Raw genomic sequence first — 11,801 nt, 5'->3', positions numbered from 1 at the left:
CAGTACGGAAATGGAATTGGGACAGTAATCATTACTCCTCATGGCACTCATATTCCGTTTACAGGAAGACTAACTTTCAAATGCACGAATAATATGGCTGAGTATGAGGCCTGTATTATGGGACTGGAAGAATGTATTGATCTGAGGATCAAACACCTCGATGTGTATGGTGATTCGGCCCTAGTTGTTAATCAGATCAAGGGTGAATGGGAGACGAATCAGCCTAGTCTCATTCCATATAGAGATTATGTGAGGAGGATTTCAACGTTCTTTACAGAAGTTGACTTTCATCATATTCCTCGAGAGGATAATCGGATGACAGATGCTCTTGCTACGCTTGCTTCCATGATTGTGGTCAAGTATTGGAATGAAGTTCCCAACATAGCCGTGATGCGCTTGGATAGACCAGCTCACGTATTTGCAGTTGAAGAAGTACATGACGACAAGCCTTGGTATTTTGATATCAAGAATTTCCTCCAGAACCAGGTCTACCCACCTGGGGCATCTGTGAAAGATAGGAAAACTTTGAGAAGGTTGTCAGGCAGTTTCTACCTCAGTGGTGAAGTGCTGTACAAGAGAAATTTTGACATGGTTTTGCTCAGATGCGTGGATAGACACGAAGCAAACATGTTGATGACTGAGGTCCATGAGGGTTCATTTGGTACTCATTTCAATGGACATGCCATGGCTAGAAAGATGCTGAGAGCAGGCTACTATTGGCTGACAATGGAGTCTGACTGCTGCAAATATGTGAAGAAATGCCACAAGTGTCAGATTTATGCAGACAAGATTCATATTCCTCCGACACTTCTGAATGTGATTTCATCACCATGGCCTTTCTCTATGTGGGGAATCGACATGATCGGCATGATTGAACCGAAAGCGTCCAATGGACACAGGTTTATTCTCGTAGCAATTGATTACTTCACCAAATGGGTTGAAGCCGCTTCGTATACCAATGTGACCAGACAGATGGTTGTGAAGTTTATCAAGAACCAGCTGATTTGCCGTTATGGTGTGCCAGATAAGATCATTACTGATAATGGATCTAATCTGAATAATAAGATGATGGATGAGTTGTGCGCTGAGTTCAAGATTGCACACCATAATTCTTCTCCCTACAGACCTAAGATGAATGGGGTTGTTGAAGCTGCTAATAAGAATATCAAGAAGATTATCCAGAAGATGACAGTTACGTACAAAGATTGGCATGAGATGCTGCCATTTGCTTTGCATGGATATCGTACATCTGTCCGCACTTCAACAGGGGCAACCCCATTCTCTCTTGTTTACGGCATGGAGGTTGTTCTCCCAGTAGAGGTGGAGATCCCATAAATGAGAGTCTTGATGGAAGCCAAGTTGACTGATGCTGAATGGATTCAGAGTCGTTACGACCAGTTGAATTTGATTGAAGAGAAGCGATTGACTGCCATGTGCCATGGTCAGTTATATCAGCAGAGAATGAAGAAAGCATTCGATAAGAAGGTCAAGCCTCGTGTGTTTCGAGAAGGTGACCTCGTGCTCAAGAAAGTCTTGTCTTTCGCGCCCGATTCCAGGGGCAAGTGGACTCCAAACTATAAAGGTCCATATGTTGTTAAGAGAGCCTTTTCAGGCGGTGCTTTGATGCTTACAACAATGGATGGGGAGGATTTCACTCGTCCTGTGAATTCAGATGCAGTCAAGAAATACTTTGCCTAAAAAAAAAGTATATGCAAATCAAAAACAGAATAGCTCGCTAAGTTGAAAACCCGAAAGGGCGGCTTAGGCAAAAATGAGCGTCTCGGTGGAGAACCCGCAAGGGTAATCCAGGCAAAAATTAGAGACATTGAAAAAAAAAGTATATTTGCATCCCGCTAGATTGAGTACCTCACCCTGGGGCAATCTAGGCAAAAATTAGGGATTTGGCAAGTAACTGCATCCGGACAAGACTTTCTGTTCCGCAGCCGTCTGTTCGTCAGAGATTCTCGATTCGTCGTCGACAGAAGCTTCGAATACATCGAGATTCGAATTGGTAGAGAAGGGATCATTATGTTCAATGTAGCCCTCTTCCAATATATATCATTGATTTCAAATTTGTACAGATCTATGGAGTCTTGCCATTTGCAGGCTACCATTCCATCAAATCAATTTGAGCTTTTTATCCAATTATTTGCACTCTTATTTGTTTCAATTCAACAAATGTTTTGCATTTTTTAATTGATAAAATGTCATTGTTTTAAACAAATAAATTTTTCAAAATTTGTTGTTTTAAACAAAGTGAACATTCACAATGATGAAAGGATACTTAAGAATTTCTCAGTGCTCTCCCAAGGGTGGCATGATTTCCAACAGGTAAGACATTTGTTCATATTCCTGGTTTGGTTGTATCCTCTTTCTCCTGCTTTGTTGATAGGGTTTGTTCCCCAAGCAGAGCTTTTGTTGGGGTTGTTCCCCAAGCAGACGTTGTTGAAGACTTCGTTTTCTTCTCCAGCAGTAGTCTCTCCCCATTGCAGTCGCTAGCAGAGTTGTTGTTTCTCTCCTCAGCATGGTTGCTTTCTTTTTGAAGATTCAGTGGTTGGTGGATTGATATCCCGGTACTTTACCACTTTCCTCAGCACTGTCGCCAGGGTTGTTGATATGATATACTGCATTGTTGTTATATCTCCCCATTAGGGCGCTTATCCCTTCAGCAGAGCAGTGATTATATTCCTCCTCAGCAGTTGTGGGTGTTCCCCTCAGAAGAGTCGGCATTTGGTGGTTGATTCCCCAGCTCCCCTCCATGTCCCCAGTGGATTCTACAGTGAATTCCCTAGTGGAGCCGTCAGTAGATTTGTGGTTTGGTGGATTGTATTTATGCAAAATCCCCAAAAGAGTGGGTATCCCCTCAGAGTCTCCGCCAGAGCTGGTATCCTCGACAGAGTTGTCTTTTGTTGGCAGTTTCTGCCGGTTGAATCTCTGTTTCCCCAGTAGGGATTGGTTGGTGATCTATCATCCCTAGATTTGGTGGATTTCCTGATTGCTTTTGATCCTCAGTAGAGTGGCTTGTTGCATAATCTACTTGTGTGATCTGTTTCCTTCAGTGGGTGTATCCCCGATGGAGTGGATAATTGTGTTCTCCCCAGTAGAGTTGCTTGTGCAACAGATTCTACGTGGATGATTTGTTCTCCCTCAGTGGGTTGTTCCCCGGTGGAGTTATTTGAAGTTGCTTTCATAGCAGTTCTCGCCTGTGCAGTGAACTCTTGTTCCCCTGCAGATATCTCGGGATTTCTCCAGTTCCCCAACAGATTTGTCTTTGTGGCTGTTTATGCCTGTTGTGACTTTCTGTTCCCCAGTTGGGTTGTTTGTTGATCCATCACTCAGAGATTTGGTGTTTCCCTTGATATCTCTGATCTTCCCCGCAGATCTTTGCTTTTCAGCATGAAGATCTCCAGCAGATTGGCTTTCCCGTTGACCTCTTTGGCTTTCCTCTGGAAGTGTAGTTCCGGGCGTTTGATTCCTGGACCCTGTTTGTGTTAGAATTGTCTGTTGTGTCAGCATTCATCAAACATAAATTACGCATATTCATGCATACTTTCAACATTCAGATATTCATGTTGCATTTTTTTGACATATATCTTGGTTGTTGTTCTCTGCTTTTGGTGATATAGATCTCTTTATAGATCTTCCCCAAGCAGATGTCGGGTGTTTAATCTCTCAATATAGAGTCAACCCCACAAGCAGAAAGTGTCTGTCTTTCCTTCTGCAGTTCCCCACTGAGATATATCCTCGTGGATGACGGTTTCTTCCGTTTCCTCCCAACACATATATTGGGATGGATTTTCCTATTGAGTTATATCCTCATTAGGACGAGTCTTAATTCAGTCTGTCTTTTCGGCTTGATTTCGAATTGGCTATTTGTCAGCTGTCTCCTGTGCTTCCCTGTGGAATAAATGAATTGCCCAGTAACCGGCAATAATTCTTATCCCCAGCGGAACCTTTTTGGGCCTCTACCCCGTATTCGGTAGTTGTAAGTCCTATGTTCCCTCTTCTTGGCGGAATTTGTGGTTATATACCTTTTATTCCTCAGCAAGAGTTGTTTGGTTTTCTACCCAAATATTCGGTAGTCGTAAATCCTAGTTTTTCTGCTCTTCAGCAGTTGGCGGTTTGTTATAAACCCTATTTTTGTTCCCGTGCGGATTTGTGATTCTTTCATTCCCACGCGGACGTTGTGGTTTTCTACCCCGTATTCGGTAGATGTAAACCCTAATTCTTTTTACCCTCATCAGAGTTGATGGCTACTACCCCGTATTCGGTAGTCGTAAGTCCTATCTCTTTTCCCCTAGCAAAGGTAACCTGTGTGGTTCGTTCTGGTTGATGGTGGATTTTGTGCTGTTGTGGTTTTATTCCCAACGGAGTCTGTGCTGTTTGTGGATAATTGCCGGTTGCTAGCAATTTTATCCTTAGCCAGAGTTTTGGTATTCTACCCCGTATTTGGTAGTTGTAAACCCTAATTTCTCCCCTTTGCAGAGTTAACCTTGTTGTTCATCCTAACCGATGATGGTTACTCTTTGTGGTTATCTTCATTCGATATTCGATGTTGATATTCTTCTGGACAATTGCCGGTTGCTAGCAATTTTATCCCCAGCAGTCTTCTGGATCATTATCGTATGATTGCAATGTCATCCTTTTGAAGTCGCCAGTAAGTGCCCGGATAATTGTTGTTTATGCAATTTATCCCCAGCGGATCGCCTTTCATTTACCCGATTGCTTGGTAATGATTGTTGCTTACTCTGATTGGTCATCTTTATATACCTAGTTTTGGTATCCCGATGCCTTTCTTTTCGGTTGATTTATCCTTTGTTAACCCTTATACCGGTTGTGGATAATCTTCCTTGCGAGTATGTTATCCATGTTCTGACGGTAATGGATAATATATCTCATGCACTCTTCAGTCGAAGCCTTTTGTGTTTCCCCAGTCGAGTAAGATTCGTTATTTCCTTTTGCGGAATCGAATATTTGTTGTTGGATAATTGTCGGATGCTTGCAATTTATCCCTTTGAGTTATCTTTCGTTTACCCATATGCTTGGTATCGATTGTCTCTCGTTTTGGTTGGTCACCTATTATATACCCCGTAGCCGGTATCTCTGGTGTCTCTTCCTTTTCGAGTATATTATTCACGTTCTGACGGTAATGAATAATATGTCTCATGCGCTCTTTGGTTGGAGTCCTTTGTTGATTATCCCCAATCGAGTAAGATTCGTATTCTTTGTAGAATCGAATATCCATCCTTTAACCAGTTTGTATTTCGGATGATGAGTGCTTTGGCATATATACCAATTCACGTTTTCGGTTGGTCACCTATTATATACCCCGGTATCCCTGGTGTTTCCTTCCATGCGAGTGTATTATCTACGTTCTGACGGTAATAGATAATATATCTCATGCGAGTGTATTATCTACGTTCTGACGGTAATAGATAATATATCTCATGCGAGTGTTCTATCCACGTTCTGAAGGTAATGGATATTATATCTCATGCACTCTTTGGGTTTGTGTCCCCAGTTGAGTAAGATTCGTTTTCCCGTTGCGGGGTCGGATATCCATCCTGTAAGTCGATTTGCTTTTTCAAGCCCTCCTTTCGGATGATGAGTGTTTTGGCATATATACCAATTCACGCCTTCGGTCGGTCACCTATTATATGCCCTAACCGGTATCCCTGGTGTTCCTTCCTTTCTGCTCCCTATTATGACCTTGGTCCCCCGTGGAGTCAGATTTTCCTGAGTTGATGTACCTTTTTCAGGTTTTTCTCAGATGTTTGGTTGATTGATATCTCTCACCCTTATACCGGTCTTAGATATTCATTCTTCATGAGTTTGTTACCCTTATACCGGTAACACCTCATTCTTTGTTGCTTCCCCGTGAGAGTCTCTTTGGTAGACCTCCTCCAGTGGAGTTTCCTGTTGTGATTTTACCCTTTTGCTGTATTGGCGTTTTCCCCAATATATGCAATTTTCCCCGGCAGGGAGGTTCTTTAAGAATCTTTTCCTGGTCCGAGTCTGGATTTTTATCCGAAGTATCCTTTATGGATAGTTTGAGTCAGCTCGTGTCTTTCCAGTGGATGTGTCTTCCCTTTGAAAATCTTCTTTTCCCCAGTGTGAGTCCTTCACTCCCCAGTGAGGTCTCCAGTCCAGTCGTGTTTTGCTCACGCAGGGTCAGTTTTCCCCTAATTCAGAGTCGTGTCCTGCTCACGCATTCTTTTTCTTTCTATCCTCAATAAGAGTCCCCATGAGAGTCTTGTTAGAGTCTCTGTTTCTGGTGAGTGTATTACTCCGATGGATTGTCTGTTCTTTGTGGACCCATATCCCCACAGAGTTGCTTCTTTGCATACATACATCTGCATCATGAGGTCTCTTAGGGACCAAAATTTGTCTCATTACTGTTATTTAAGCCCATTCTACCGCGTCGAGATGAAGATTTCTAAACTTCACTTCTCCGGCTAGAATGACCTTAAATAGGGGCATCTGTAAGACCCCAATTTTGTCCCTAAGATCCCCCATGGCATCATATCATATCATTTCATTGCCTCAAGGATCATTGTGCACCTTTGCTTCCTTCCATGTGGGTGGGTTATCTTTTGAGAGTGGTTCTTGATCACCAAGCATGTTTTGCATTTGTATATCATTGCTTTTCATTTGCTTACTAACCAAAAGTACAAAAATATGTCATCTAACCTGGTTACTTGCAGATGAAGCAATCTTAGGTCAAAGCAGCCAAAGGCATTCATTGAGCTATAGATGGTGGCCATTCTGAAGAATTTGGACCCCATGGTCATTAATCAAGAGTTCATATGAGCTTGGGTATCATTTTGAATCAAAATCTCAAGTGGTAGAGGCTTGAATCTCATCAAGGCATTCTTCAGTCAACTGAAGCCCTAACCAGTCAACTGCAAAATCAACTGTGGATTTGGATATGGGAAGTGATGGGAAATACTTCATTCATGTTCAAACAAGTCTCATTTGACATTTCAAACACTCTCTTTGAAGAATTTGAGGTCCAGTTAAAATTTGCCAAAAATAGAAAGTGACCTATAATTTGAACTTTCCAAAAATGGAAAGGTTTTCATCCAACTTCAACTTCAAATTACATGACCAAATATGCTTCAAATGAAATTTTATTGAACATGAAAGTTGTAGATCTTTCTCTCCCATTTCCAAAATGTCCAAGAACATCAATTTCTCATTTGTCGTTGGAGAGATATGATGAAAAGATGGCCAAGTGTGGATTGAACTTCAAAAGGGCATAACTTCTCAACCATTGCTCCAAATCACATGGCTCTTTTTGCTAATTCCATGTCATGACCTATAATTTCATATTCTTGCATAACATTGCATCAATTCTCATTTCATGAACATTTGCAAAAATCTTGAATTTTGGAGGGAATTTTCAAAGTTTAAAATTGGTAATTCATTTGAACATTCTACAATTGCCAATAGCTCCAAAATGATTTTTTAAGTGAATTGGATCAGCATCACGTGCACTGTTCATTGCCATGCACATGTGTCATACGGTGAACTGACTTTGGTTTGTTTTGCTTTGTAAAGCAAATGTCGCGGTTAGTAAGAGTCGCCACCGACTTTTCTTTTATCCAATAAGGAAAGGTGGAAAAGAACAGGAAAGACCTTAATTAGATTTTGGGTTCGGGAGGTACATTATACAAAGGGAAGGTGTTAGCACCCTTTGTATCCATGGTTATCCATGGGCTCTTAATTGCTTGATCACTTATATTATTTTTCTTGTCTGAAAGAGTGTTCGTGAATTGTTTAGAAAATGTTTTGAAAAAGAGAATTTAACTTTGTAATGATTCTTGTATGAATGTATACAAAGTGGTTATCTCATTTGGGTTTGAAAGTTGTTTAGAAAAATATAACTCAGTAATGATTCTAGTATGAATGTATACCAAGTGGTGATTTTCTAGTATTTGTGAAGTGTGAAAAGTATTTTAAGTCGTGAGTAAGCAATTAAGAGTTATACCGATCCGAGGTCTTTATAAGTATTTCCTATCCTTATGAGGATAAAACTGTCCTTACTATTGAGAAGTAAGTAGTTTTATCCTTTGGATGTAAAAGGGTCAACGTAGGGTCATCGATCGGTCATTAAAGGCAATAGTTGTAAGGATATCTTAGCATTCGAAGGGACTATCATCATTTAACCGTAGGCTACACCGAAGGGTCATCGAGGGACAAAATCATATATTCGAAGGCAACATCCGAGGGACTATGATTTATTTTAGAGGGACATGATGATTTAATCGAAGGGTCTTGGCTAAGGGTATCCCCACATTCGCGGGACATGACCGTAATACCGTAAGGCAACAAAGAGAGGTCCAAGATCACATATTCAAAGGCAATATTTTGCAATTAAGTATTTAAGATGAATTTCCACATTATGATCAATTAGGATGAATCTCCACATTAAAATTAATTAAGTAATTAGGATGAATCTCCACATTAAAATTAATTAAGTAATTAGGATGAATCTCCACATTAAAATTAATTAGGCAATTAGGATGAATCTCCACATTAAAATTAAGTAATTCAGAATCCCTCTCCATAAGGGTATCCCACAAATAAAGTGGAATACCTAGCCGGCCGTTTCTTCGGGAATATGTAAGCCTTTACACAATTCAGCACACGGGTTAGAACATCGAGATAAAATGCAATTGAAAATCGTACCACAAAATAAACACAGCAGTCATAAGGCCAAATAATGCAGGATTATAATAAACCTTGATTAGATAAACATAAGGCAGAACAGAAAAGAAACAAAACAGCCGCTGTCCCGTTCGCTCCTGCTTCGCCTAGCGAAGGCTTAGCGAGTGTTCGCTACAGGCTCGCTTAGCGATGTGCTAGCGAGCGGCTACGGGTTTTGAGTTTGATAGCGGCATGATCTCCGGAACCCTGAACTTTATGGCATTTAATTACAGGAATAGCATGGACAAACACTCAGGATATTCAGGCATACTTAAATTCACATGTGAAATCAAATTACATATCCGAAAATTTAATCATGATGCATTATGTATGTAGAGATTACCGATTAAAAGCATAAAACAGTAGTGATGCGCAAACCTGTTTGCAACTGAGCTGCGATGTTGAAGGGACTGACCACTCTTGGTATCAGATGGAGTTGGGCGGAGGTAACTTCGGTGCGGATGAGCGGCCTTCAGGGTTTCTTTACTCGGAATTCTCTGAATTAGTCTCCAGGGTTTCTATGCCAGGGTTTCTGTCCGTCTTCGTCTGTCCATTTTCGTGATTGAAGTGTCGGTATTTATAGTGATTGTGGTGACCTAATGGGCTCAGAATGAAGCCCGAAAATTCTGATATATCGCAAGCTTCGCTAGGCGAGTATTGTAGCGAAGGGTTCGCTAGGCGAAGGATTTGCTCGCCTAGCGAGCAGGCCATTTGTGACCTAATGGGCTCAGAATGAAGCCCAACAATTCTGGTATTCGCAAGCTTCGCTAGGCGAAGGAGTTGCTCGCCTAGCGAGCAAGCTAGTTTGGGCCTTTTTTTGGATTGGGCCATTTGTGAGCTGGGTCTTTGCTCCTTTAAGGTCAATGTCTTGAACAATAAGTTGGAGTGTCTTGAAGAATGTCTTGCAAGATTAATGGGCAAATTTTGGGGTATGACAACATGCATAAGGTGTTTTTGCAAATTGTCCAAAACACTTTGTTTTCACTAATTTTTCATTACCAATTGATTAATCATGATTAAGTTTGGTTAATTAGGAGTATATAAGTGAAATCATAACAGAAAAACACTAAGGCACAATTCACAAATCTCAGATCTAGAATTTTCTCTCCAATTTTCTCTCAACTTTTTCATCCAAATTCTGCATAAACATTGCCTTGTTCTTGATTTGTTCATCATCCACAAGCATCAGTGAAGGTTTTGGAAGCAAGATCTAGAAGAATTGAGCTGATTCGAGGACTGTTGAACCTTGCATCCATTAATGGCAGTTGAAGTTTCTGGACAAAGCAAGCACGATTGAGCTATTCTTCCTCATCCATTCATCTATCTCATCATTGGAGAACATCTGTTTCAGCTTTCCAGGACCTGAATCGCGCAATTCCACTTCTGTTGCTCCTTGAAGGTCAGAACTCGAATACTTCCATTCATGAAATTATTGTGTGTTTATGGTAGATCTTTGAATATAGAGTATGCTGAGCTTTAGATCCATGATTTTCGTGGAGAAATGACATAGTTATTGTAGTTTAAAGTTTGATAGGTGAAACTTTTCTTGCTCGATTCTTTGAACATGTGCTGAATTAGGTTAAATTAGTTGTGGATATGTGATGTATGATGAAAGACGAGTCTATTGGTATGCTCATTGTGAATTTCTGTGCATAAGTGTTCTTGAGTATGATGAACACGAAGAACATGTATGAATGTTAGGGTTTTGCATTTCCAGAACTGGTTTGATCTTCATAAGCGCGTTTTGCATGTGTTTTTCTGTTAATGATCATGCACTGGTCCACGTGGTGTCTGCTTGGCACATTGATTGGCCAGGAATGCTTCGCCCGTGCCACCTCAGTTAAGTGAAACGGTGCGTTTCACTTAACTGGCGCCTAATTCAAATTGGCGCACGGTTCGATCCCAGCTTGAGACATTTCCACATTATGCCTTTGCCTATTATTTCATTTCCTTCATCCATGTTCATGCCATACTATTTCATGATTTTTAATTTTTCTCTTCACTTAAAAAATCATAACTCCATAAATAATGATCCAATTGATCTGAGATTTTTTGCACTTTGTTCCTCATGATGTCTACTATTTTATGAGTATTTTTCCAGAATTTGTGCTCGGTTGGAATTTAAATTTGCCTAGGGTTTGTGTATGCATATGCTATCTTGTACCTTGCTTGCCATTTTCTTTGTGAAATAATGATGGTTGATCCAATGAATGTGAAATTTGGCATGCTTAAACTGGATATCTTTAGGGTCACTTTGGTGTTGAGTTTGCAATTTTAGCATTTATGGTTGTTGAGATATGATCTGTTTAATGTAGGTGTGACAATGTGTGTCACACCTTTGCTTGCTCAATTTGTTGATTTTCTTTGCCATGCCAAATAAATGCCAAATGATGTGATTTTTTGCATGATGTTTCTTCTGGATGTTATGTTTGATCATGAATTTTTGTGGAATTGTTGGATCCATTTCTGATTTGTTTGAGATTTTCTTTGCTGGTTGACCATTGTTGAACTTTTGATGAGTATTGAACTTCAATGATTTGGGAAATGCTTATGCTTTATCATATGGATTTGAAATTTTACACATGTTTTTTAGACACATTGAAGTTTATTGTGGCTTTGGTTTAAGTCATTTATCATTTGTCATCTCTGTTTTAGGATTGCCTTAAGTTGATGTATCAATTTGTGCCTCCTTTGAGCTTGGTTGTGCTTACATTGCCTTATGGAATTTGATTGCCATGCTTATACTTATCCAAATGCCTTGATTTTTGGTGTGTTGATCACATGATATATGCTGTTTATCCATGATTTTTCTTGAGATTTATTGAACCATTTTTGAATTAATATGCATTTGTTCATTCTGTTGCTTCAATGAGCTTTCAATTTGCATGCTTTGCCTTATTTGACTTGTGAAGTGAATTTGGTTGATGCTATTGACATGAGACCTTTTGGATTATGTTCTCATTTGATTCAAGTTGATTTATGTCAATTTTCATGTTCTGTTTTGAATTATTTCTCCCTCTTTGACCCTAGGCCTTGTCCTAGTGGTTTGTGCTTATGTTTGAGCTTTGTTTTCAGGTTAAGAAGCATATGGC

The sequence above is a fragment of the Lathyrus oleraceus genome, chromosome 4, assembly GCF_024323335.1.
Source record: "Lathyrus oleraceus cultivar Zhongwan6 chromosome 4, CAAS_Psat_ZW6_1.0, whole genome shotgun sequence".
Classification (NCBI taxonomy): Eukaryota; Viridiplantae; Streptophyta; class Magnoliopsida; order Fabales; family Fabaceae; genus Lathyrus; species Lathyrus oleraceus.
This window is presented reverse-complemented; position numbering follows the sequence as displayed.